Consider the following 22,906-nt stretch of genomic DNA (forward strand, 5'->3'; position numbering starts at 1 on the left):
GAAGGGAAAAAGGAAGGAAGGAAAGAAGGGAAAAAGGAAGGAAGGAAGGAAGGAAGGAAGGAAGGAAGGAAGGAAGGAAGGAAGGAAGGAAGGAAGGAAGAGAGGAAGGTAGGAAGGAGGATGGGAAGGAAGGAAGGAAGGAAGGAAGGAAGGAAGGAAGGAAGGAAGGAAGGAAGGAAGGAAGGAAGGAAGGAAGGAAGGAAGGAAGGGGCGAGCAGGCGGAGAAGGAAGGAAGAGAGGAAGGTAGGAAGGAGGATGGGAAGGAAGGAAGGAAGGAAGGAAGGAAGGAAGGAAGGAAGGAAGGAAGGAAGGAAGGAAGGAAGGAAGGAAGGAAGGAAGGAAGGAAGGAAGGAAGGAAGGAAGGGAGGAAGGGGCGAGCAGGCGGAGACGGGGTGCGTGCCCGCATACAGACCTCCAGGAGTGTGAGACGGGCGGGGTCCGAGGGTTTTCCGCACTACGATAACGCTTCAAGGAAGCCCCGCCATAGAATTTCATGCTGACCACGAAAGACCTTGGAACTCCTGGGGGTCTTCAGAGCCATCTCAGTTCTCCCTGGCTAGTCGGTGCACGAGGTACCTGGAGCGGAGAGAAAGACAGATAAACGCTTTCGTGAGCGGCGGCACCGCCAGGATCCCCGGCTTCCCACGGTGTCGCCAGGAGGGGCAGCCCTCCCTACCGCCAGGAATTTCCATCAAAGACTGGACCGGGTTCCGTGACGCCAACTGTTTCCATGATGGAATCCAGTGGTTGCAATGACGGAACCCAGTGGAACCCAATAGCTCCAGAGAACCCTGAACAATTCCGAGGAAAAGACTCCAAGGAATACTGGCCGGAAATCCCAACGGGATCTCACCCGAGTCTGCTGGGCGCACAGACCACGCATGAGCTGTGAGGAAGGAAAATCCATCACACAGCGGACTCCCGCCTTCAAGGAAAGTGTGGGCTCTTGCGGAGAATAACCCCGAGGAAGCACGCCCTGACTTCCGCCACGCTGCATAGATTCACACGATATGTCCAGGTTTCCAAGGAAACCCGTGTTCCCTACATGTGTGACTGACTCTCGGTCACAGGAGCACTGCTGGGTGAATGCTCCGCTCCCTAATAAATTCACACTCAAGGCTTCTTCCACTTTGGGAAAAGCTTGTTCCCAGAGTCGAAACAAGGCAGAGTTGTTTGTTTGTTTGTTTCCTTGCTTTTTAGGTCCCACCCGGCGATGCTCAGGGGTTCCTCCTGGCTCTGCACTCAGGAATCACTCCTGGAGGTGCTCAGGGGACCCTATGGGATGCTGGGAATTGAATCCGGGTCGGCTGTGTGCAAGGCAAACGCCCTCCCCGCTGTGCTATCGCTCCCGCCCCCTCTTCTTTTCATTTTCTCTCTCTCTCCTTCCTTCTCTCTTCCTTTTCTTCCCTCTCTCCTTCCTTTCTACCTTTCTTCTCTCTGTCTCTTCCTTTTCTTCCTTCCTTCCTCCTTTCCTTTTCTCCCCTGCCTCCTTCCCTCCCTCCCTCACTCCTTTCTTTCTTTCTTTCTTTCTTTCTTTCTTTCTTTCTTTCTTTCTTTCTTTCTTTCTTTCTTTCTTCCCTTCCTCCCTTCCTCCCTTCCTTCCTTCCTTTCTTTCTTTCTTTTTTTTTTCTTTTTGGGTCCCACCCGGCGATGCTCAGGGCTTCCCCCTGGCTCTGCACTCAGGAATCACTCCTGGAGGTGCTCAGGGGACCCTACGGGGTGCCCAGGTTGGAACCCAGGTCTGCCGCGTGCAAGGCCAACGCCCTCCCCGCTGTGCTGTCGCTCCGGCCCCGAGGCAGGGCTTCTTGGAGCCTGAGCTGCCACAGGCATAATAAACACTGGAGGAAGAGAGAGAAAAAGGTTCCGTGGGAAACCCTGTGTCGCCCACATCTGACCCTCTGGAGGCTTCAAAAATCGGCCTCTGTCAGCAGCAATGCCCAGGGCATTGCGTCGCTGGGACTCTGTGTGCAAGACAACGAAAAACTTGAGGCTGGAGACAGCAGGGCAGGCATGTGCCTTGCACACGGCAAACCCAGGTATAATGCCCGGCATCTCATGCGGTCCCCCGAGCATCTTTAACACCGTCTGTCACTGTCGTCCTGTAGTTCATCGATTGGCTCGAGCGGGCGCCAGTCACGTCTCCATGGTGAGACTCGTTGTGACTGTGTTTGGCATATCCAATACGCCACGGGGAGCTTGCCAGGCTCTGCCGCGCGGGCGGGAGACTCTCGGGAGCTTGCCGGGCTCTCCGAGAGGGACGGAGGAATCGAACCCAGGTCGGCCGAGTGCCAGGCAAACGCCCTCCCTGCTGTGCTATCGCTTCAGTCCTCCAAGCAACACCATGAGTAATTCCTGAGGGCAGAGCCAGGACCAAGCCCTGAGCATCACCAGGTGTGGCCCAAACACAAAAGAAAAAAAAAATTTTTAAAGAGAGAGAGAGAGAGATCAAAATAGAAAACCAGAAATGGATGTTTAAAGGGGGGAAACAAAGGTAATTTCAGAGTATGTCATCTGCCTTTAAATCTCTAGGATTATCCATCCACGTTTACCGGCGCGTGTTGATGGTACTTGCTGAGTCACGGCTGGCCTCTTTCATTTCTAAAGTAAATGAAAGAATGATGTGACTTTTGGTACATCCTTGAACCTTTCGTTTTTAAGTTGTTGCCAGTTACAAGAGGGTTCTGGGTTCGAGGTGTCGTCAGGACCCTTTTCCTGGGCGGTTGCACGGACGTTCAGATTAGCACAAAGCGACGCCCCTCGTACTCTGCCTGGCCCGGCCCACCCTTCCCTCTTCCCTCTCCAACGGAACAATCTCCCAGACTACATCCACTTCTGAAAAAGACGGCTATTTAATAAAACTTCTATTTCTGTCTTGGACCGGCTCCCAAGTTTATGCAATGTTGCCATTGTTTAAGTTTTAGCATTTTGAACATCAAGAGGGTAGGGGAAAAAAAAAACCGACTAGGAGAAAAATTTCCACTTAGAATTTTTAAAAAATTCCCAAAATGTGCATGAGTTTTGTTTTTTATGTTTTGTTTTGTTTTTTTGTTTTTTTTTTAACAGAACTCTGTTCCTCATGGGTCATCCCAATTTCCGGGGACATTCTGAAGAAATTCACACCCTGACCAGAATGCTCATTTTTCACTCGACTTTTATGACATTATCATGACTACTGATGTCATAACTTTTATGACATTAATAGCAGGGAGGGTTCTTAGTAGACTCAGAAAAGAATTCCCTTATGCAATTCCACTCTCGGCTGTCTAACCCCAGGACAGAGAAACATTCATTCACCAGAAAGCACATGGATGTCATTCACTGCAGCCCCCGAAGTAATAGCTAAGATTCACAATCAAGGGGCTGGGGCCCTAGCACAGCGGGGAGGGCGTTTTTGCTTTGGATGCGGCAGACCCGGGTTCGATTCCCAGAATCCCATAGGGTCCCCTGAGCACCGCCAGGGGTGATTCCTGAGTGCAGAGCCAGGAATGACCATTGTGCATCGCTGGGTGTGACCCAAAAAAAGCAAAAAAAAAAAAGCAATAAATAAGTAAATAAATGTCCAACTACTCAGTCCACAGCACTGAAATCAAGAGCCCCAAACTCTCGCACACAAACTAGGGAGGCTGGAACACGGGTGGAGAGGCGTCAACACTGAGGGTGGGACTGGCGCGCCACCAGGGTAGGGCTAAAACTCAACGTGAATAACTTTCTAAATCACTGTGCTTTCATTTAAAAAAAAAATTTAAAAGGCCGGGGAGGGCTGGGTGCCGCCGGAGCGGTCGTGTAGCAGGGAGGGTGCTTGCTTTGCGCACGGCGGACCCAGGCGTTAGCCCCGGCACCACCACACAGCCCCCTGAGCACTGCCAGGAGTAACTCCTGAGAGCAGAGCTAGGAGGAAGCCCTGAGCATCACCGGGTGTGGCCCCAAGAGGAAAAGGAAAGGAAATAAATAAGTAAATGAAAAGCACCCTGGAACCAGAGAAGAAAGGAAAAGGGCACGGAACCTTCCACGGCCCAAAGAAGAGCAATGCGTATGGCTACAGGCAGATTTATAGCCTGGATGTAGGACTCTGAATAGTTCAGCTTCAAACTCCTCAATATTCCTAAAATTCCTTGCTCCTCCTGTTCCAGACACATGCTAATATGGAAAATTTGATGGTAAGTTTCTGTGTTCCCATCTCTCAAAAAAAAAAAGGAAAGAAGGGGCTGGAGCGATAGCACAGCGGGTAGGGCATTTGCCTTGCACACGGCTGACCCGGGTTCGATCCCCGGCATCCCATAGGGTCCCCCAAGCACCGCCAGGGGTCATTCCTGAGTGCAGAGCCAGGAGGAACCCCTGAGTATAGCTGGGTGGGACCCAAAAAGCAAAAAAAAAAAAAAAGGAAAGAAAAGGAAAAAAAAATACTAAACGCAGAAGAATACAAATACCGAGAAGATTTGTGAAAATCAATAGGCATTTGGAAATAAATCACCTTAAATAGGGCTAGTGATGCGTACACACTCCAGGACCCCCCCCCCCCCGCTCGCAGTTTATGGATCCCAAAGTGAATGATCGTATCGGTCAACCCACCTTCCCTTAGACAGACGTCGGCGTGACAACCACCTGCCTAAATGACCAGAGAGGGTGTTCCCTCACATTCTGGGTGGCGCAAGTCTGTGTCGAAGAAAACCAGGACAACTGAGATGATGCGTTCATTCACGGAAACTGTGTCCGTTCAACGCGTGACACCCTAAGCCCATAGCACCGTGAGCGCACCCACCTTGCCACAGCCTTGGGGAGACACACAGAAGGCATAAAGGTGCTGGAAATAGGTGGCTGTGTATATGCTACATATACCAACACACACACACACAAATACACACACACACACACACACAGAGCTTTCAAAATTACTGAGTATTCAGAAGGGATATAAGCAGAGCATTCAATAGGGGGAAAAAATAGCATCGGAGGTTCCGTGGTGAAATTCTCGCCAGCCAATGGGGAAACAGCGTGTAGTCCTCTACCCCCAACAGGGTGGGGGGAAGGAAGTGGAACGTTCTGCTCATTTTGGCTCCTTGCGAAGATGGATCACAAAACAGCAACCCAGGGGCTGGAGTGATGGCACAGCGGGGAGGGCGTTTGTTTGCCTGGCACGCGGCAGACCCGGGTTCGATTCCCAGCATCCCATAGGGTCCCCCGAGCACCGCCAGGGGTGATTCCTGAGTGCATGAGCCAGGAGGAAGCCCTGAGCATCGCTGGGAGAAAAAAAAAAAAAATCAGCGACCCAAAGGCAACTGGTCAACCAACAGGGTGTGCCTCAGAGAATGACGGGGACGGAGCTAAGGAAGGAGGTTTCCAAAAATAGCCAGACGAGGAAGTGTGGGTTTCCCCACAGCCTGGCTTGGGAGATGCCCGGACTAAAGCAGCGGAGAAGATCAAAGGTTCCTAACAAGTGTCTCTCCACGGTCAGATTTCCCCCGTGTCTTGATCAAGGTCCCTCAGACCGTGTTTATTTTGCGGATGTCTCAAGAACCTCTCCATTTTCCCAAGTCATCCTCACAGATTGCAAGCTTGGACCTTTGTTGGGAGCTGCCACCAGGGAGTGGGGGCGAGGGGCAGTGAGGGTAGAGGAGGGAAGACCATGGCAGTGAGTCGGGAAGGGTGGCTCTGCAGAGAACTGAGTGTTGAAAGGAGCTAATGGAACATAGCGCATAACCTTTCAGTAACCACAATGCCCACGGGGGGGGGGGGGGAGAGGAGAGAGAGAGAGAGAGAGAGGAGGAGAGAGAGGAGGAGAGAGAGAAAGGAGAGAGGAGAGAGATACAGAAGAGAAGAAAGACAGGAGAGGAGAGAGTGAGGATAGAGAAGAGAAAGAGAGGAAAGACAGAGGAGAGAGAGGAGAGAGAAGGGATGGGAAGGGAAGGGAAGGGAAGGGAAGGGAAGGGAAGGGAAGGGAAGGGAAGGGAAGGGAAGAGAAGGGAAGGGAAGAGAAGGGAAGGGAAGAGAAGGGAAGAGAAGGGAAGGGAAGAGAAGGGAAGGGAAGGGAAGGGAAGGGAAGGGAAGGGAAGGGAAGGGAAGGGAAGGGAAGGGAAGGGAAGAGAAGAGAAGAGAGAAAGAGAGGAGAGAAAAAGGAGAGATAGAGAAGAGAGAAGAGATAGGAGAGACAGGAGAGAGATAGAGAAGAGAGACAGGAAGAGAGAGGAGGGAGAGAAAGGAGAGAGAGGAGAGACAGAGAAGAGAGAAGAGAGAGGAAGAGAGGAGAAAGAGGTGAGAGAGAGAAGAGAGAAGAGAGGAAAGACAGGAGAGAGAGGAGGGAAATAGAGAAGAGAAGAGAGAAAGAGAGAGGAGAGAGAAGAGAGAAAAGAGAGGAAGAGACAAAAGAGGAGAGAGAGAAAGGAGATAGAGGAGAGAGGAGAGAGAGAGGAGAGAAAGGAGAGAGAGAGGACAGAGAGAAAGAAGAGAGAGAGAGAGAGAGAGAAGTGCTTGCCAGCAGGACTAGGAAGAAGGGTCGGGAGGGACCCTGGGGACACGGGTGCTGGGAAATATGCGGTGGCGAAGGGGTGGGTGTTGGAACCCTGTAGGTCTGAAACCCAACCATGAGCAACTTTGTAACTGTGTATGTCAGGATGAATCAATTTTTTAAAATAGATAAACTTTTGGGGCCGGAACGATAGCACAGTGGGTAGGACGTTTGCCTTGCATGTGGCTGACCCGGGTTTGATTCCCAGCATCCCATAGGGTCCCCTGAGCACCACCAGGGGTAATTCCTGAGTGCAGAGCCAGGAGTGACCCCTGAGCATTGCTGGGTGGGACCCAAAAAGCAAAAAAAAAAAATCATAAACATGTTTTTCAGGAAGCCTTCTTTGTCTCGGAATCTCCACCTTTCTCCACCTCAGAAGAGCCAGGAATGGGGTTTGGGGACAGAGGGTGAGCAGGTGAGCAGTAATGAATGACTAAACCTTTCATAGAGAGAAAGGGGGGAAAGCAGGAACAAGAAGACATGCAGGATTGAAAGTTACTTTCCGAGTCTCCGCCATCATAAAAGCCGGCCCAAGTTTTGTGTGTTTCAGATGCTGTTGGCATAAATACCCACCCAAGTTCCAAATGTACCCCTGGGGGCTGGAGCGATAGCACAGCGGGGAGGGTGTTTGCCTTGCATGCAGCCGACCCGGGTTCAATTCCCAGCATCCCATACGATCCCTTGAGCACTGTCAGGAGTAATTCCTGAGTGCAGAGCCAGGAGTAACCCCTGCGCATCGCCTGGTATGGCCCAAAAGGAAAAAGAAAGAAAACAAATCAGAAATTAGAAACAAAAGCCTCAAAAGCCGTTTCATCATCACCACCATCATCATCATCATCATCATCACCATCATCATCATCATCATCATCATCATCATCATCATCATCATCCCGTTGATCGTCGATTTTCTCGAGCAGTCTCAGTAACGTCTGCATTCATCCTAGCCCTGAGATTTTAGCAGCCTCTCTCTACTCGTCCTTCCCAACGGTGCCGCATTGGAGGCTCTTTCAGGGTCAGGGGAATGAGACCCAGCATGGTTACTGGTTTTGGCATATGAATACGCCACGGGGAGCTTGCCAGGCTCTCCATGCGGGCAGGAAACTCTCAGTAGCTTGCCAGGTTCTCCCAGAGGGAGAACTAGGCTATAAGATGTCACGTGGCCGCAAAGCCAAACCAGAAAAATTGAAATGAAGAGAAGGGCCGAAGAGAAAGAGTTCAGAGGGCTGAGCAAAGGCTTTGCGATGAGTACAATCCCAAAACCAAAAATATTGTTGGACGGAGAGGTAGGGGCGGAGCTAACGTTCTTTCCTTGTACGCAGCAGACCCCACTTCAATGGCTGGCGCACCAAAGGGTCCCCTGAGCACAGATTGAGCACAGAGCTGGGAGTCAGCCCTGACCACCATCAGGAATAAATAACACCCCGCAAAAAATGGAAACAAAAATAAGGGCCCATCCGTGCATGGATAAGCATGAGTATGTATGAACTGCAAATTGAGGGGCAGTGAATATTCAGTACACAAGAGTCAATCCTAAACTATGTGTGGTCACGGATCCACCAGTAGTAACCCGAGGGTCCCCTGGGATATTCGGAGCCAACCAGTGTCCCCCTCAGCTGGCTGATGGCCACAGGCGAACGAAGAAACAGGGGCCACCAGACTGGCTGGTCACCAGAGGCTGTTTATTCAAGTCTCGTGGCATTAGGTATAGAGAAATCATGAAGGGTTGGGGGCAGCAACTGCACATAGGTGGGGGTGGGAACAAGGACTGGAGCGATAGCACAGCGGGGAGGGCATTTGCCTTGAAAGTGGCCGACCCGGGTTCGATTCCTCCACCCCTCTCGGAGAGCCCGGCAAGCTCCCGAGAGTCTCCCGCCCACACGGCAGAGCCTGGCAAGCTCCCCGTGGCGTCTTCGAGATGCCAAACACAGTCACCACAAGTCCCACCATGGAGACGTGACTGGTGCCCACCCGAGCAAATCGATGAGCAACGGGACAACAGTGCATCCAACACGGGTTTGGCATGATCATAAACAATGAACACAGGTAACGCCCTTCCTTCGGGAAAGTTCTTCCAGAAGATTGACTCAAGGACACAATCTCATCTAAGTGCTCATCACTCCGGATTTCTACTAGGAGATCCGCCCATGGGTGGAATTGCATCTACGAATTGTTACTTTCTCCTTTCCTTGGCCAGTATCCACTGAAACATCTCAAATTCTCTTCTTTTTTTTTTTTTTTTTTGCTTTTTGGGTCAGACCTGGCGTTACATCTGCGTTACTCCTGGATCATGCATTCAGGAATTACTCCTGGTGGTGCTCGGGGGACCCTATGGGATGCTGAGGATCGAACCTGGGTCGGCCGCGTGCAAGGCGAATGCCCTCCCCGCTGTGCCCTACTCCAGCCCCTCAAATTCACTTCTTAATAGTATGTCTAGCCGTGTTGTATGGACACAGTAAGAGAGATATTAAGCTTAAAGGGTGGCTCTTCCTGGGGACATCTCGCCCTAGATTCCAGACCACAGTGCTCAGGCCAGGTTAGTCTTTCCTAACCCCAGCGGGGTCCTGATTCACTTACTTCTCTTTGAGTCATGACAGAGTTTGCTCCATGACTGTGCTCTTAGCTACGGCACTTAGCCTGTCCCTTCTCGATGCCAGGGTATCTTACGGCTGCCCTGGGTCCATCCAGGTCCCTCGCCAGGACCCCTCTTGGAGAGGGGTTAAACTGAGGTTTAAGTCAAAGAAACACGATGGACGCGCAGGAGTAAATATTATTCGGAGTCAGCCGACTCCCAAGTTACAAAAGCACGGCGTTAACCGTCCTCCTGTGTCTACACAGAAAGGACATGGCTCGGAAATAAACTATGAAAAGAACATGAAGGAAAGAGAAAAGCAATATTGCGCTCACATGTACAAATCCAGAAGCTTTGTCCTACAAGTTGCAGGATCTGATTTGGGGATATCCGGGATTAACAGATAAAGGAAGGAGAGCTCAAAGGAGAGATTAAACATAAACACCGGAGGATTGGGAGAAGCCGATGGAATCGGGTGTGTCTGGGAACCAGGGTGCTGGGCGGAACTCAGCAAACCTAAACTCCCGGCAGGAAGGAGCAAGGACAAACCAATGGTACTTCTCAGAATGCTTAGAAACTGGAATCCAACGGTGGGAGAAGAACCAGCAAATGTATACGTGTTCCAAAATTGACAGATTCAGGGCTGGAGTGGTAGCACAGCGGGGAGGGCGTTGGCCTTACACACAGTTGACCCAAATTCGATTCCCAGCATCCCAGAGGGTCCCCCGAGCACTGCCAGGAGTGCTTCCTGAGTGCATGAGCCAGGAGGAACCCCTGTGCATCGCCGGCTGTGACCCCAAAAAGCAAAAAAAAAAAAAAATTAATTAAAAAAAATGAAATTTACAGATTCAAACTCGTTACAGACTTGCTTTTGAAAACTATGCAGGAAGTAGGAGCTGGAACTTTTCAACGTCTCCTGGCACTGCTGAGCTATTTTATCACCACCCGAATGAAAGCCACTGATTTTGCATAATCTCCTTTTATTATGGAAAAAAAAAAGTGCAAAAGGTGCGCATTTGTTATAGAAATTAAAAGCCATAATGCAAACTAACCTATTATGCAGGCAGCTATGACAAATCTGAACACCGCGTCCTTTGGGGCTGACAGAATTAATTTCCCCCGTCTCGGAGGTTCTTAAGCCCTCTCTAAAAATAAAAAATACAAAAACACACACTGAGCCCCTCGAAATCCATCTTGGCTTCTCTTGGAGAACATTAAAACTTCCGGGGCTGTGGGTGCACGGCATAGCCATTGATCCCAGTGACAGTTAGTTGAGAGCACTGTTTTGTGAGTTGTCCACTATTAAAGACATCCCAGAGACTCCATGGGAACCATGCCCACCCTCTACTCCTTTCTGCCTCCAAAGTACAAATTCTCTTTGTTCGGGGAGGAGGGGTCACAGCTGGCAGTGCCCAGGGCTCACTCCTGCCTCTGCACTTGGGCTCAGTGCTGGTGGTTACTCAGGAAACCACTCGGGATGCCAGGGATCGAACCCAGGCCGGCTGCATGCCAGATAAGCACCCTCCCTGCTGGGCTATCAAAGTTCGTTTTTCCTGGGGGTCTGAGCCACAGTGCAGCAGGGTGGGGGCTCGCCTTGCTCCCGGCCCGCCCAGGTTCGATCCCTGGCACCCTATGTAATCCCTGAGCATCAGCCAGAGGGGTCCCTGAGTTCAGAACGAGGAATAATCCCTGAGTACTGCGGGGTACGGCCCCCAAACAAACCAAAAACAAAGAAGCAAAATACGTCTTTCTGCATCCTCCCCTGAAGCCCGATTTTGTTTTATTTATTTAGCCTGGCAAGCTCCCCGGGGCGTATGTGATACGCCAAAAATAGTCTCAACAAGTCTCACAATGGAGACGTTACTGGTGCCCGCCCGAAAAAAATCGATGAGCAACGGGATGACAGTGCTACAGTAATTTTTCTTTTTCTTTTTTTTTTGCTTTTTGGGTCACCCCCGGTGATGCTCAGGGGTTACTCCTGACTGTACACTCAGGAATGACTCCTGGCGGTGCTCAGGTGACCCTATGGGATGCTGGGAATTGAACCCGGGTCAGCTGCATGCAAGGCAAATAAATGCCCTCCCCGCTTTGCTATCACTCCAGCCCTGAGCCCAATTTTTTTTTTAATTTTATTGAATCACTGTGAGATAGTTACAAGCTTTCCTGTTTGGGTTACAATCACACAGTGATCCAACACCCATCCCTCCACCAGTGCACATTCCCCACCACCAATATCCTGGGTATACCCCCCCCTTTCCCACCCTCCCCCTGCCTCCATGGCAGACAATATTCCCCAGACTCTCTCTCTACTTTTGGGCATCATGGCTTGCAACACAGACACTGAGAGGTCATCATGTTGGGTCCATTATCTACTTTCGGCATCTCCCATCCCGACTGGTTCCTCCAGCCATCATTTTCTTAGTGACCCCTTCTCTATTCCATCTGCCTTCTCCCCTCCGCTCATGAAGCAGGCTTCCAGCTAGGGGGCAATCCCCCTCTGAGCCCAATTTTATTAATTATTTTCCTTTACTTTAATAAGCACCATGGCGTACACAGCTGTTCATCTAACAGTCGGATGTTCCAAGCCTGACCCCCCACTTGAGTGTCGTTCCCTGGCCTGCTGTCCGCATTTTCCCAACTGCCCCCCCCCCGAGCCTGGCCTTTGAGCGGGCACCTAGTCCCTTGTCTCATCTTATTGGTCACAACCTCTTGGAATGATCAGAAACGCTTCGGGAATTAAAAAAAAAAATGTGGGTGGGGCTGGAGGGGTAGCACAGTGGGGAGGGCATGTGCCTTGCACTCCGCTGACTCGGGTTCGATTCCCAGCATCCCATAGGGTCCCCCGAGCACCGCCAGGAGTGATTCCTGAGTGCAGAGCCAGGAGGAACCCCTGAGCATCGCCTGGTGGGACCCAAAAAGCAAAACAAAACAAAACAAACAAACAAAAAACCCGGCATGGAGGTGTGGACTGGAGTGATAGCACAGCGGGGAGGGCGCTTGCCCTGCACGCAGCCAACCCAGGTTCAATTCCCAGCATCCCATGGGGTCCCCCAAGCACCGCCAGGAGTCATTCCTATGTGCATGAGCCAGGAGTCAGCCCTGAGCATTGCCAGGAGTAACCCAAAAAGCAAAAAATAATTGTGAAAATGATGACATCTCAGCACGACAAAGTTGCGTCTTTGTCTGAGGGTCACTGTGTTGCTGGCTCCGGGTGTGTGGTTGAGTTGGCTTCTGTGTTCTTCCTCGTGCTCCTCCTGGAATGTCAGAACTGTGGAACTGTGAGGTGTGCAGCGGTCACAGCTCCGTGTCCAAGGACTTGTGAGCCCAGCGGCTGAGACTCACGGGCACACAGGTGCACCCAGCGGGATACCCCCGGTGCCCTCGGGAGATGGGCAGTCCGTGCCCCCCACCTCACCAAACACCCACCCGTCACTGCTGCCGTCTCGCCAAGGGCCAACAACCCCACTTGTTGCAGTTCCATTTTGGACATGGACCTGCATCCAGCCAGTGCAGGATCTTCTCCCCTGGTCGCCGTTCTCTGAAACCCTGGCTGAGACCCAGGCCGTCGTCTTCATGTTATTCTACGGGACGCACCGGAAGGAACTTCCGCCAACACCCAAACTTCATTCTCCTCCCAAGCGAGAATTCCCCCAAGTTGACTTCCTCCAACCTGATGGAGTCACAGTGAATCCCAAAGTCACACATGACTGGGCCTCGGGGCCACTGTGGTCCATCACCCAATTCCTTCATGTTGCTCCGGTGACACTCCCAGGTGCCCTCCCACCCACCCCACCATCCAGCCTGCCTTTAGGGTGGGCACTTCTTTTTTGGCATTTTGGGTCACACCTGGCGATGCTCAGCAATTCCTCCTGGCTGTGCCCTCAGGACACTCTCCTGGCAGTGCTCAGCAGACTCTATGGGATGCCAGGGATCGAATCTGAGCCAGCAGGTTGCAAAGTCAATGCCCGACTAGCCGTACGATCGCCCCGGCCCCAGGGTGGGCATTTTTGTTGCTGTTGTTTGATTTTGACCTACTGTGCTGTGGTTCGGCCCTTATGGTGGACGTTTTTCAACTCACTTGGTGCTGGGCATTACTGGACTGTGACGGATCAGGTTTCGTGCATAAGCATAAATGCTGTCCTGCTGTCCACCGGCTTCTTCCCCCTGACTGACCACAGCCCTTCGTCATTGTTCTAAAGTTCTCTTCCCAGGGGCGGGAGAGACAGCCCAGCGGGGAGGGCGTTGGCCTGGCACGCGGCCGACCCGGGTTCGATTCCCAGCATCCCATAGGGTCCCCCTGAGCACTGCCAGGAGTCATTCCTGAGTGCAGAGCCAGGAGGAACCCCTGTGCATCACCGGGTGGGACCCAAAAAGCAAATAAATGAATAACTAAATAAATAAAGTTCTGTTCCCATTCTCTCCCTCCCCAAGACCCCCAGCCCAGCCCACACCCCCAGGGCCAGTCTCCTCCTGCCGAACGTTGAGAAAAGGACATCAAAGAGAACGGGCCCCCGGGGTCTCCTGGCAGGAGGGTGCCTGCTGGTTCTCCGGTGGGTCCCCAAGGCCACACCTGGTGCTGGTGGGGAAATTCGTGCCATTGGGAAGTGAATCCAAGGTGGGGAGCGGGGGTCTCCAATAACGGGCTGTGGCTCAAACCCTGCACCACTGCCCCCATTCCCCTCGCAGGGAAGGTCAGAGGCCAGCAACCCCCACAACCATCGACCGAGTCACGCCGGCAGCCGAGGAAGGGTAACGAGAGCTACAGAGATGTTCTCCCTCTCACCTAACCGTGCAGAGCATAAGTGACGGTGAAATATCTCGAGGCCAGACCACGAGACAAGGCCAGTGTGTAATCCCGCTGGACGCCGGGGCCCAAGGCCCTGATCTTTGTCAGGGTGGGGCTGGGAGCACTCAGCCAAGCAGGTGGGCCAGTGCTAGACCCCCTCAGGGCCATGCCAGAGGGAGTCTGGGGGGCGGGGGGACCCTGAGGAGTGAAACATGGAACTCAGGGTGTCACCCATGGTAGGGATATTTTTTTTTAATTTTGCTTTTTGGGTCACACCCTGCAATGCACGGGGGTTCCTCCTGGCTCTGCACTCAGGAATTACCCCTGGCGGTGCTCAGGGGACCCTATGGGATGCTGGGAATCGAACCCGGGTCGGCCGCGTGCAAGGCAAACGCCCTCCCCGCTGTGCTATCGTTCCAGCCCCAACCCATGGTAGGGATATATGTCGGGGTCCAGAGAGCTCAGCCCAGGGAAACCTACACACCAGACACCACACGATTCAACCACCAAGACACAAGGTCACAGCAGCAGCGGCAGTTACAAGACCCTCCGTGATGGCGGAGTCACCCCCATGGCCAACTTCAGGGTGGCAGGGAAAGGGCTGTGGTCTAGACACACGTGAACGGCACCACGGGTCACCTCAGTACTGACCCCCGCAAAAAAAAATGTTTCCTTTTGTAATTATTTCACTTGTATCCCTTGTCGTCCCGTTGATCCTCGATTTGCTCGAGCGGGCGCCAGTCACGTCTCCATTTGTCCCTGTCGCGAGCTAGTGCAGCCCAATGATATCTGCTCGCTCCAGGAACAGGAAGAGCCTCAAATCGTTCATTCAGGGATTTGACGAAGAAGTCTGACCATCTCGTTGGGGCGGGCGGCCACGAGGTCTTCTGACGTCCCGTGGGACAGTTGAAACAGTAACAATGTTAATTATTTAGTTCCCCAAAAAAGGCCACCGTTCATATCTACGGTGTCTACTGTGCTTGATTGATTTCATCGCTATCTACTCACTTTATACAAACAGATGCAGATGGGGGCGGGGAGATGCTAACCGCGCATAAGGCGCCTGGGGCCAACTTGGGTTTAATCCCCCGTAGCCCATATGAGTCCCTGAAGCAGCAGCCACACATGTGGCCACGTCACCACGGAACAACAACAGCGACACAGCCCAGGAAAAGCAAGAAAACGGGGCGGGAGCATTGAGTGAGTGAGAAGAAGAACCACATGGAAGGTTCCACGTGCACCTCACGACCCAGTAAATTTTCAGACCCTGAGTTTTGCAACACGGGTACTGAGGGAGGCAGGCAGGTAGGGACGGACCCTCCCAACGCAACTGCAGTAAATTTCCCAGGAATGACAGCCCTGCCCTCAGGGAGAGCTGAAGTCAGGCCCTAACAAGCTCTCGGGGGGGCCTGGACCACCCCCCTCCCAGAGAAGCAGGAACCAAGGCCAGGGAAGGAATTTCCAAGAAGCCCATCCCCCACCCCCAAGCCCCCTGGCAACCCCCTTAGCAACGGACTCTGACCCGGGGAGAAGCCCCAGGCGGGGGGCAGGTGGGAGAAACCCCATCCAGGCCCCTGGGGCCCAGGGAGGGCGCAGACGCTGCCCCAGCCCAGGTGCTGCGTGTGCCCACGTGGCCGAGCACGCGTGTCGCCCGCATCTCCCCTCTGGAGACGGGGACGTTCGTGCTTTCCTGTGTGATGCTGGGGTGTGTGTCGGGGTCTCTCCGCCCTCGGGGAAGCCCGGGTTCTCTCTCTCTCTCTCTCTCTCTCTCTCTCTCTCTCTCTCTCTCTCTCTCTCTCTCTCTCTTTCTCTCTCTCCCTTTCTCTCTCCCTTTCTCTCTCTCACTTCCTCTCCCTCCACACCTTCAAAAACCCTCCAAATAAAATCTATGTATTTCACTGCTCGTTTGCTTCTGAAATTCCTTTCCGCGAGGCGAGACAAGAACCCAGTAACCCTGGGCCCCGGGGGGGCAGAGGCGGATGGGGAGAAAGTGACCGTCTCTCTCCCCTCCCCGCCTCACACGAGCCCCCCGTGGGGCCCACCGACATCAGTACGAGATAATATGTTGCAATAAGCAATAGAGAGCAAATTAATTAGAGCCTGCTAAGGGAGCAGGCTTGGGGAGTAGGTGGGAAACGGGGGACACTGCTGGCGGGAAGAGCTACCTAAAAAAAAAAAACAATCAGTAAGATTCTGCATAGCGGGACTAGAGCGATAGCACAGCGGGGAGGGCGTTTGTTGGCCGTGCACGTGGCCGACCTGGGTTCGATTCCCAGTATCCCATAGGGTCCCCCGAGCACCGCCAGGAGTAAATTCCTGAGTGCATGAGCCAGAAGGAACCCCTGTGCATCGCCGGGGTGGGACCCAAAAAGCAAAATAAATAGATAAATAAATAGATAAATAAATAAATAAATAATAGAGCTATAATTATATTATATTTTATTATATTTATATTATATTATAATTAAATTATAATAGAAATAAATAATTAATTAATTAAAAAATCCGAACAAGAAGCTATCATCCGATACCGTTGTGTCAGAAGCAAATATCCAAACGTGTGGATATGGAGGTAGACAGATATCACAGTGGGTCTTGCAGAAAGCCAATCCAGACTCCTTCCCTGGCACCCCTTATGGTCCGCCCACCCCCCTCCCCGAAGTCCAGCAGGCGTGATCTCGGAGCCAGAAATAAGCCCTGAGCGCCAGTGGGTGTAGCAAAAAATAAAAATAAAATAATGAAGTCGAGAAAAGAATTCTGGAGATTTCCAGTGCCGTGGGGAGACGGTGAGGCAGGAAATCTCTCTCCGCTGCTGGTGGGAAACCTCCGATGTCTTACTTGGAAGCGTCAGAGTCCAATTCCCACACGCACCGAGTCTTGGCTCCGAGCCCCCAGACTGAGACACGACGTCTGCTTTCCCTGCTTCCGCATAACACCTTCGGAGCACTTCCAACAGCGGGCGGGACGGACGGGCAGACACCCCTCGAGACGCCACAGTGAGGGACAGACCCAGGAGCTCAAAGGCTCGAGGGGGACCAAACAGCCACATGCCTGGAACCGAAAATCACCCGCTGCCCGGAGGACAGAATTAGACCGTCCACCAGCCTGCCTTACACCCACCTGCCTGCACTCAGGGAAATCCAGAGCAATCCGAGGGTCTGCTACCTTCCTCCCCCCGTCCCCCGCCAAAAGGAGCACAGCTTCCTTTCGTCCCTTCCGGCCAAGGAAACACAAGACCCTTTGTCCCTTTATCCATCAGAGAGACTTTAATTTAATCACTGAGATGGGAGGCTTCCCCCCACCTCCCCAGCCTGCTGGTACCCTGGCAGTCACGCCCAAGAACTGCCTCTGGGCACATTTAAGCACATTAACGGTCATGACTGCACATGGACCAATAGCACAGCGGGGAGGGCGTTTGCCTTGCACACGGCCGACCCGGGTTCGAGTCCTCCATCCGTCTCGGAGAGCCCGGCAAGCTCCCGAGAGTCTCCCGCCCGCACGGCAGAGCCTGGCAAGCTCCCCGTGGCGCATTCGAGATGCCAAACATAGTCACGACAAGTCTCACCGTGGAGACGTGACTCGAGCGAACTGATGAACAACGGGACGACAGTGCAACACCAGTGCTACAAGTGCTCATGATTCAGAGAGTCACAAATGAATCTCGGGAAAGAACAGTACGCCCCAGAGATGCCTCTGGACTGTGGAGCCGGGTGACGGGCACTGGAGCAGATAAGGAGGTCCTGGGGTCAGCTCCGGGTGTCCAGCCTTGAGCCTCAATCGACCTCCTAGTCCCAGGAGCTCCAGACACAGAAAGGGTCACGTGCAGGTTATCCTAACTGCAGCATCTCACCGTGATTGGGATTGGACTGGGCACAGCAGAGTCGGAGAGGGGGTGGGTCCATCATGCTGAACTTTATGCGATTGGACCTTCCCGTGCACCGGGACCCTCTTTAGAACACGTGTGCATATCTGGCAATCAAGTGAACAGCCACCGGCTGCTTCCCGGAGGCGGTTTCTCCACACGCCTGTCATCCTTCACCCCGCGTCTGCCCGGACCCCGTGTGCAACGTGTCCAGACACGTTGGGGAACTGTTTCTCCCTCCGTATTGTAGTGAATTCTAGAATTCCAGGAACACGCGGCCACTTCCACAGCCGCACGACATCCCGTGCTATTCATAGCAAACAATGCGGAATAAATTATTCGATTGGGTGTTCAATTGTTGAAGGTAGACAATTATTGTGGAAAAAAAATAAATTTTTCCCTTTTTTTTTTTTTTTTTGCTTTTTGGGTCACACCCAGTGATGCTCAACGGTTCCTTCCGGCTCTGCAAACTCAGGAATGACTCCTGGCAGTGCTCGGAGGACCCTACGGATGCTGGGAATCGAACCCGGGTTGGCCACATGCAAGGCAAACGGCGTCCCCACTGTACTATTGCTCCGGCTCCTAATTCTATTTTTTTTTAAACCCAGTCAGCCTCTCTGACCCCAGCCTCACTGGAGGGTCAGTGTATCCGCTCGGGACAGCATCTCAATCAACTTCTAATTTTTCACTTGACTTCTCTCTGTCCCTCTGCTTGCACCAGCTGTGGTCCAGATCTTACAAAAACCAAGAGTGAAAATCGGGGAGGCGGGAAGAAGAAAGGACGAGGGGTCCCCCCTTCCCTGTCCCCGGGAGGACAGAGGCCCATGGTGGTGGACATTTTAGCGGTGATACATTGCTGGAGCGATAGCACAGCGGTTGGGCGTTCGCCTTTCACGTGGCTGACCCCGAGTTCGATTCCTCCGCCCGGTCTCGGAGAGCCCGCAAGCTCCCAAGAGTCTCCCGCCCGCACGGCAGAGCCTGGCAAGCTCCCCGTGGTGTATTCGAGATGCCAAACACAGTCACAACAAGTCTCTCAATGAGAGACGTTACTGGTGCCCGCTCGAGCAAATCAATGAGCAACGGGATTGCATTTGGCATATATTTGGCATTTGGTGCATTGTGCAAAACCAGTGTCTTAAAATGTTCACATTCTAGCAACGACCATCAAGAAAAAACAGCTGGGGGGGAGGGGGGCAGAGAGACAGGACAGTTGGGAGGGCATTTGCCTGGCATGCGGAAAACCCGAGTTCGATTCCCAGCATCCCATAGGGTCCCCCAAGCACCGCCAGGGGCAATTCCCGAGTGCAGAGCCAGAGTAACCCCTGTGCATCGCCGGTGGGACCCAAAAAGAAATAATTAATTAATTAATTAATTTTAAGAAATTATGCTCAGAAGACCTAGGGGAAGTGAAGAGACGGGGCACCCGCCCATCCGAGACATTCTGGCTACCCCAACCTGGCTACAGTTCAACACAAGGATGTGGGGGGGGCCAAAGAGGTAGCCCAATGGTTAGGGCATCTGTTGGCCGGGAACATAGCTAAGCAGATTCAACCCCCAGCATCCCTATGGTCTGCCAGGAGCAATTCCTGAGGACAGAGCCAGGGGGAACCCCTAAGCACAACCAGGAATCACCTCCCGTCACAAGAGCACCCCAGGGTGAGAGGGTCCAGTGGGGCCAGGGATGACGAGGGTGTGACCGGGCAGGGCTTGGGGCTCCTGGGAAAGCAGAAGAAACCACAGTGTTCTGGGGGTGGCAGCCTCATGAAGTGCGTGCCGTGCTCGCACCCCCCCTCTCTCTGTCTCTCTCTTTCTCTCTCTCTTCTTCCCGCTCTCTCTCTTTCTCTGTCTCAGTCTCTCTATCTCTGTCTCTCTCTGCATATCCCTCTCCCCCTCTCTCCCTTTTTCTGCTCTCTCTTTTCCCATCTCTCCCTCTCTCCATCCCTCCCTCTCTGTCTCTCTCCCTGTCTCTCCCTCTCTCCATGTCTCTCCCTTCTCTTGCTCTCTCTCTCACTCCCTTTCTCTTTCTGTCTCTGTGTCTGTCTGTATCTCTCTCGCCCCTCTCCTCTCTTTTCTCTCCTCTCTCTACCTCTGTCCATCCCTCCCTCTGTCTCTCTATCTCTGTCTCTCTGTCTGTCTCTCCCTCTTCCTCTTTGTCTCTCCTCTCTCTCCCTCTGTCTCTCCCTCTTTCTCCCTCTCTCCCTCTCTCCCTGTCTCTCTCTCCCTCTCTCTTCCTCTCTCTCTCCCTCTCTGTCTCTCCCTCTCTCTCCCTCTACCTCTCTCTCCCCCTCTCTTCCTCTCTATCTCTCTCCCTGTCTCTCTCTCCGTCTCTCTTCCTCTCTCTCTCTCCCCCCCTCTCTCCCCCCCTCTCTCTCCCCCCCTCTCTCTCCCTCTCTCTTTCACTCTCTCTCTCTCTCTCTGGGCTGAGGAGGGGCCATGCCCCACACTGCTGAGGTGCAAACGACACCAGGGATCGAACCCTGGGTCTTTCCCTGCTCCTCTCACTCATGCTCGGCCCTTGGCACCGGCCACGCAACCCCTGGCCTGTGGGCAGAATTCCTTTCCCGAAGGAGAGACTCCACACAGACACACACACACACACACAGATGCACACACACAGAGATGAACACACACACACACACACACACACACACACACACACACACACACACACACCCCAGAGGCCGGCCATAGGCTGCGGCCAGGAGGGACACTCTCGCAGGCAGTGTATGTTGAAGGCGAGAGAGGGCCACGCTTGCTGACCTCTCAGTGCCCGTATTGCAAACCCTTGGTCAAAAAGGAGAGACACAGAGACAGAGAGACAGAGGTAAAAAGAGACAGAAAGAGACAGAGACAAAGAGGCAGAACAGAGAGAGAGATAGAAAGAAACAGAGAGACAGAGAGATAGATAGAGAGAGAGACAGAGAAACAGAGAGAGACACAGAAAGACACAGAGACAGAGACAGAAAAAGAGACAGACAAAGAGACAGAGAAACACACAGAGTCGGAGAGACAGAGACAGAAAGAGACAAAGAGACAGAGAGAATTAGAGAAAGACTGAAAGATAGAGAGGACAGAGAAATAGAGACAGAGCCAGAGAGACAGAGAATGACAGAGAGACAGAGATATACAGAGACAGAAAAAGAAACAAAAAGAGACAAAGAGACAGAGAGAAACAGAGAAAGACCGAAAGACAGAGAGACAGAGAAACAGAGAGAAAGAGACAGAGCCAGAGAGACAGAGAAAGACAGAGACAGAGATAAACAGAGACAGAAAGAGACAGAATGAGACAAAGAGACAGAAACAGAGAGAGAGAGACAGAAAGAAAGAGAGAGACAGACACAGAAAGAAACAGAAACAGAGACAGGAAAAGAGAGAGAAAGAAACAGAGACAGACACAAAGAGAGAGACACACAGAGAGACATAGAGAGACAGAGACAGATGAGACGGGGAGAGAGGGAGAGGGAGAAAGAAGGAAAGTGCCTGCCGGAGGGGCGGGTTGTGGTCAGGGTGGGAGGGACCCGGGGACACTGGCAGTGACAAGTGTGTCCTGGTGAAGGGGCAGAGCGGGGTCACTGCCTGCTGAAACCCAACCAGGAACACGGTGATGCCTTTTAAAACATACTTTCCTTGGGGCCGGAGCGACAGCACAGCGGGGAGGGCGTTGGCCTTGCACGCAGCCGGCCCCGGTTCGATTCCCAGCATCCCAGAGGGCCCCCCAAGCACCACCAGGAGTCATTCCTGAGTGCAGAGTCAGGAGTAACCCCTGAGCATCGCCGGGTGGGACCCAAAAAGAAAAAAAACTGTTCTGAAGTGCTCAGTGCACAGTGCTCATGTTTCACTTACTCATTCCCCCTTTTCACCCACTTTGTTCCACTCTGCTGTTACGGAGCAGCAGAATGGCATTGGGGCGGGAAAGATAGAAACGGCTCAATCTGCAGATTGCCTGCCAGCCAGTGACAAATGCGGAAAGAAGGAAGGGAGGGAGGGAGGGAGGGAGGGAGGGAGGAAGAAAGGAAGGAAGGAAGGAAGGAAGGAAGGAAGGAAGAAAGGAAGGAAGGAGGGAAGGAAGGAAGGAGGAGGGAAGAAGGAAGGGAGGGAGAAGGGAGGGACGGAGGGAGGGAGGGAGGGAGGAAGGGAGGGACGGAGGGAGGGAGGGAGGGAGGGAGGGAGGGAGGGAGGAAGGGAAGGAGGGAGGGAGGGAAGAAGGAAGGAAGGAAGGAAGGAAGGAAGGAAGGAAGGAAGGAAGGAAGGAAGGAAGGAAGAAGGGAGGGAGGGAGGGAGGGAGGGAAGAAGAAGGAGGAAGGAGGAAGGAAGGAAGGAAGGAAGAAGGAAGGAAGGAGGGAAGAAGGAAGGAGGAAGGAAGGAAGGAAGGAAGGAAGGAAGAAAGGAAGGAAGGAAGGAAGGAAGGAAGGAAGGAAGAAGGGAGGGAGGAAGGGAGGGAGGGAGGGAGGAGGGAAGAAGGAAGGGAGGGAGGGAGGGAGGGAGGGAGGGAGGGAGGAGGGAAGAAGAAAGGGAGGGAGGGAGGGAGGAAGGGAGGGAGGGAGGGAGGGAGGGAGGAAGGAAGAGGGAAGGAAGGAAGGAAGGAAGGAAGGAAGAAGGAAGGAAGGAAGGAAGGAAGGAAGGAAGGAAGGAAGGAAGGAAGGAAGGGGAGGGAGGGAGGGAGGGAGGAGGGAAGAAGGAAGGGAGGGAGGGAGGGAGGGAGGGAGGGAGGAGGGAAGAAGGAAGGGAGGGAGGGAGGGAGGAAGGGAGGGAGGGAGGGAGGGAGGGAGGGAGGGAGGGAGGGAGGAAGGAAGAGGGAAGGAAGGAAGGAAGGAAGGAAGGAAGGAAGGAAGGAAGGAAGGAAGGAAGGAAGGAAGGAAGGAAGGAAGGAAGGAAGGAAGGAGGGAAGGAGGGAAGGAGGGAGGGAGAGGGAAGAAGGGAAGGAAGGAGGGAGAGAAGGAAGGAAGGAAGGAAGGAAGGAAGGAAGGAAGGAAGGAAGGAAGGAAGGAAGAAGAAGGGAAGGAGGGGAGGGAGAGAAGGAAGGAAGGAAGGAAGGAAGGAAGGAAGGAAGGAAGGAAGGAAGGAAGGAAGGAAGGAAGGAAGGAGGAAGGAAGAAAGGAAGGAGGGAAGGAGGGAGGGAGGAAGGGAGAAAAGAGGGAGGAGGGAAGGAAGGAGGGAAGGACTTTTCTGAGGGCCCCTCTCTGACCC

General features: G+C 53.0%; 1 protein-coding gene across 3 annotated transcripts in view; it reads right to left on the bottom strand.

Moving 5' to 3' along the window:
- The window catches only part of LOC101543272 (neuroligin-4, X-linked-like), a 209,680-nt gene that overhangs the window by 179,853 nt on the left and 6,921 nt on the right, over positions 1-22,906 (bottom strand). For all 3 annotated transcript variants that reach the window (XM_055123616.1, XM_055123617.1, XM_055123618.1), the window contains exon 2: positions 413-576. The gene's annotated coding sequence lies outside the window, so the exon portion shown is untranslated. The remainder of the gene's footprint in view (positions 1-412; positions 577-22,906) is intronic.

Source organism: Sorex araneus (genome assembly GCF_027595985.1).
Source record: "Sorex araneus isolate mSorAra2 chromosome X unlocalized genomic scaffold, mSorAra2.pri SUPER_X_unloc_3, whole genome shotgun sequence".
Classification (NCBI taxonomy): Eukaryota; Metazoa; Chordata; class Mammalia; order Eulipotyphla; family Soricidae; genus Sorex; species Sorex araneus.